Source organism: Vombatus ursinus, unplaced genomic scaffold (genome assembly GCF_900497805.2).
Source record: "Vombatus ursinus unplaced genomic scaffold, bare-nosed wombat genome assembly UNPS02014778.1, whole genome shotgun sequence".
In the NCBI taxonomy this organism is placed as follows: Eukaryota; Metazoa; Chordata; class Mammalia; order Diprotodontia; family Vombatidae; genus Vombatus; species Vombatus ursinus.
In genome coordinates, this window is record NW_020954556.1 from 63292632 (window position 1) to 63298030 (window position 5399).

The following is a 5399-nucleotide window of genomic DNA, read 5'->3' on the forward strand; positions in this document are numbered from 1 at the left end:
TGTGGATAGTCCCTCAACCAATGAGAAAGTGCCCCAAACATTCTGCAAACAACTAGTTCCTTTAGAAAGAGCCCTGGAGGCTAAACTGGTTGCAACCCATCGGGGTCAAGGATAGGGCCTTAACAGGGCAAAGGCTTTTCTCCACTGGGCTTGCAGTAATAAGCTTATTGAATATAATGGACATACCCTGAGGTGGGAGATGGTTGCCATTTTTGAACATGGGACACATGAAGTGGGAGGAGTTAGTAGAACTGAAGGAACATGGGACGGGCTGTCCAGGAAAAGCGTGACTCAGATAAACTAGACCAATCCCAGCTCTGGTGGGTGGAGTATGGATCTTACTATTTAAAAGTTGACTGTACCACTGAACAAGTGCCCACACGCTAATAGAGTGCGATATGCCCGCTTCTCTCTCGAGAAGTGCAATAACGGCTTTCCTTCACTCACTCCTGGAGTAGAGTTTTGTTTCAGATTTTTCTAACACCCCCAAGGTTCTGGGGAAAAGGTTTATATGCTTTGATATGTCTTTGAAGTAAATACCCTTTTTAAAAGTTGCTAATGTTAAGTTACTAAATGGAACTGGGGTGCTACTTATAGCTCCTAAAATGCAGTGAACGCAGCCTGTAGGGGCTCTGGCTAGTAGCAATGGAGAAAAGAGATACCTCCCAACCTCTTAGAGTACCCTAGAATCTTGAGAGAAAACTACAGTAGACTAGCCCAAAGAGAGTGGGAGCAGAGCATATGCCATTCTAATTATTCCTGTTCTTGTCTTCTTTTCAGCAAATATTATGACTATTCTTGCTTATGCTTTATTGGTAAGTAAATGTTTCCTCTTTAAGAGTCAATAGTGTCATGGTGATTGGTTTTGTATAAATGGAAAGCACCCCAGTGGTAGCCACCCCCTGCAGACAGACTTCATGGACTTTCTTCCCCGTGACTGTTTTGTATCTTCCTCTCCCATAGTACTACATTGCCAAAACATGAGAATATAAGACCACAAACATACTAATCAGACCTAAAGCAGTGGCATCCCCAATGTAGATTTATTAGCTTTATTCCCTCTTTTCATTGACTATTAAGTCATGGGAATGCAAGATCAAGGAGCATGTGTTTGCTGAATACATCTAGGATGGCCACCATGGAAAAGCCCTCCACCCACCAGGGAAAGGGGCACCCTGTTCGCTTTCCTTCCTCCTTCAAGTCATTCCCTAGCCAGGGCTACCTTGAACCCATTCAGGCTGCTTGACCACTCACACAGCTTGGATGAGATAAATCTGTGCTTCTATGAGATGAGTCATCAATTCTATTCCTAAGATGAAAGACCACCAGGCTTTCCCATCTGCCCTGTCTCTATGCCTTGCAGACTCCCAGCACTGTCACCTAACTAACCCTTAGGACTTCTGGAACTTTCTAGCTACCCAGCATCTGAATTTTCTTTAATGTCTTGTCTCCCACAATTAAAGTATAGCTCTGAGAGAACAGGGGCTGTTTCACTTTCTTTTATTTGTATCCTCAGTGTTTCATACAGTGTTTGGCACATAGCAAATGCTTAATATTTCATTCATTCAGCAAGAAGCCAGAAAATAACAGCGGAATAGCTGGAGAAACCCTGAGTTTGAAGATAGTAAACCTAGGTTTGAATTCTTACTATGAGAATTGAGTGTCTGTGTGAGTTGAATAAATCATTTAACTCTTCTGACCTTCACTCAGCTATGGTGAGGAAAGTACTTTGTAAATCTGCTATTGTTAGTATTCAGGCCTTACTCTAGATATTTATTTGATATCCTTTATTTCCAATGGTCCTCATGGATTAGTAGGTCTCATCACAATGATGAGGAATTTCTGGTTCATTAATTAGTTAGCTAGTTAGTCTCTGTTCAACCTATTGTCAGTTGAATCATGTAGAAAGCCTGCTGGAAGCCATATGCCAAAGTCCCTCTCAATGTTACCCAAATATCAGTAGTACATATATGTTTATAGCATCAAGATAGATATTCCCTTGCCCCTCCCAAAACACAACCTGGAATTTTTATCAATGTGGTTCCCCAACATCCTAATCTCCTCAAGTCACATTTATTCATTGTCTAGGTAAAGAAGAGGTGGAAATGGAGGAAGAGGAGGAAGAGAAGGAAAAGAGGAAGAGAAAAAATGGAGGAGGAGGAAGAGGAGGACAAAAGAAGAAGAAAAAGAAGTGCTAACATTTATATAGCACTTTAAGCTTTGCAAAACCCTTCATGTTGCTAGAGAAAACCCGTGAAATAAAGGTTCTTTCATTCCTCTACCTCCTCCAATGGATCCTTTTGTTCTGTTCATGGGGAAAAAAAGATGAGGGAGAGAAGGTTTTTCAGCATAGTTGGGACCCAGTAGCAATATGTTATGGAGTCAGAATATTCTGCCCTTTCTCACCTACCTATTGGTCCAACAGCATGAGGAGGTCTTGTTCATTAAGCTGGACGTGCCACAGTTGGGGAGGGATGTTATAATTTTAATTGCAATTTGGTAGGGAAGTGAATGGGAGAAGGCTTTTCATATCCATCAAGGAAAATCTCAACAAGGATCATACTGTCTGGGCTGATGACACATTTGCTACTTTTTTGTATTTCATGGATTCAGTGTTTTAGGGCAAGCTGGTTTGGGAAGGCAGAACTATAATCTCACAGACATTGTGATCTACTTATGGGACCCTGACTTGTATAATGCCTGTGTTAGAGAAGCACGTTCAAAAAACTGGAGCAAGAAGAACTGGAGTTCCTGCGACTTTGGGATCACGACGGGGATAGAGTTACGAATGGATTTATGAAAAGTAAAGACATTGCTGCAGTGGGGGAAACCTATAACCATGAAGAATTGCAGACAATTTCTGAGGTTTGTAGTATTAAATTCTGCCTTTTTCTGTCCTGACTGCACACAATCACAGATCTGCTCTAGCACCCAATGACTTTTGGTCGAACCCCTATGTCAAAAAATGATTTTAAGGAATGAAAAATGTGATCCACCACAGACTGGTCCTAGCGGGTTTTAAAGCTTTGGTGGCTCTATGATGTATGTCTTCACTGATCATATTCTTTCTACCAGTACATTCTGTTGCTCCTACTCACCTTACCAATCCATGTGGCTCATGTCTGTCCTACTGCAAATCCTCCTTAGAGAATCCACCCAATTCTCCAAAGACTTTCCTCTGATTCTCTTAACATTTTGTGAATCCCAGTGCAGGATTTATGCTGTTTATCTCTCACAGCGTGACTGGCCTGTCTCCTTCTCCTGCCATCCACATCCTCAAAGATAGCTTTTAAACCACATCTTGCATGCATTCCATCATTAGTAACGTGTAATTACCTACTTACATCTACCATGTGTCATACTGCCTTTTGGGGATAATTTTGATTCTCCTGAGATAATCAAGTTCCATAGTTTGAAGTCATATGGGGTCCACCACCCTCACTGGAAGTGAGAGTCAGGAGAAGGCACAGTGGATCTGACCTGTCAGAACAAGGTGGAAATGGAATGAACGCTCCTGGCAAAGCCAAGCATCATGGACGCAAATTCCATCAGTCATTTCACTGACACTGTCTGTTGTTATGTCTCCTAATCTAGTGCAGACCTCTCTGGCTTGCTATCTCTGTCCCAGTCCCTGAAGTGACTACTTTCACATCACTCCTTTGGATTATAGCATTCTGAGAAACGCTGGCTCCTGAGCCAGCCTGGCATTGCTCGATCGTTGCTGGGACCCTAGTTTGGACCCTCTCCCTCTTTCCATAACAGGGCCTTGCTCCCCTTCCCTTTGCTCTGATTGCTCTTATTACTCTAATCCTTGGTACATGTCAGACCCCTGTGGAAGACAGGGTGTTGTGAACATCACCAAGAGAAGGTTGGTGTCACAGATGCACTTTCACCACGGTGAGAAGGTTGAGATCATTGAAAGGTTTGAGCAATTTCCCAATTGCAATCCAGACCACTCTAGTCCTGTTCAACTCTGCGTGAAGCTCACTTCCCCTTTGCAATGCCTGCCTGAGATACACTTGCCGTTGAGGGGCAATGTGGAAAGACCACTGGACTCAGAGTCAGGAGCCCGGGGTTCAAGTCCCAGCTCTGACATTTGTTAGCAATGGGATCTTATGTGAGTTTGTTCACCTCATTGAGATAGTTTCCTCATTTATAAAATAGACAATGATACTTGTTCTGCCTACCTCACGGAGATGTTATAAGTATACAAGAGGGGGTCACCCAGAATTCTCAATTTAATCACTCAATCAAAGGCATGAACGGATGACCTGGCCATTTCTACTGAAACAATCACCTCACCCCACTTGGAGTAACTCACTTAACCAAGTGAGAACACCTCCCAACTTGGAACCCAGGCAATATTCCGGTGTCTATTCAGCGAGTGGTAGAAATAGTCTCAAGCCAAATCTGAGAAGGAATTGCTCAGAGTGGAGGAGAACACTTCTGTCTCCTCCCACACTTGGCCAGAGGAAGACTGTGTGACCTTCATGGGGTCAAGTGATTTGGACTTCTTCTTAGTGTCCTAGCATTGTCCCTAGAATAACCAACCATAGTGTCTACATTGAAAGCAAAGGATAAATGAGATACTCTGAGGAAAGGCAACTGCTGAAATCTATAAGGAGTCCAAAGTAAAACTACACTATACCTAATGAGAACTTCTTGAGGGCCCCACAAAGGGGCAAAAAGGACACATGTGGGGGCAACTAGGTGGTGCAGTGGATAGATCATTGCCTCTGGAGTCAGGAGGACCTGAATTCAAATCTGGCCTCAGACACATAACACTTACTAGCCGTGTGACCCTGGGCAAGTCACTTAACCCCAGTTGCCTCACCACAAAAAAAAAAAAAAAAAAAGACACATGCTCTAGGCCCAACTCTGGCTTCCCCTGGCCCCTATATATACTTGGGAGAATCATATGCCTCAACCTTTTTTTATGGAGGGGAGAACGTTTTATACCAACTATACCTACTGTTCCTAGGGCAGCTAATGTGGCACAGTGGATAGGGTGCCAGGCCTCTAGTCTTAGTAGCTTTGAGGCCATCTCTGTGTCGACTACACCATGATACTATCACACTATCTACAAAAAGGACCATTTGAAGAAGCTTACCACAAATACAAAACCATGCTTCTAATTGGATTATGTATGGAACTTACTCTATGACATTCTAGGTAGTAAACACTTTATGCCTTGGGCTATCACAGAGAGAGAAACAGATAGACAGATTGAGAGAGACAGAGAGAGATGGTAAATGGATAGATGGAAGATGGAAGATGGATAGATGCAGAAATCCTTTTATTAAGGGGATTTGTTCTGTGAAGTTTGGATTCAGTCAAAGGGCCACACTACAGGACCTAGAGGGCCACATGTGGCCTTGAGGCCTCAGGTTCCCCACCCC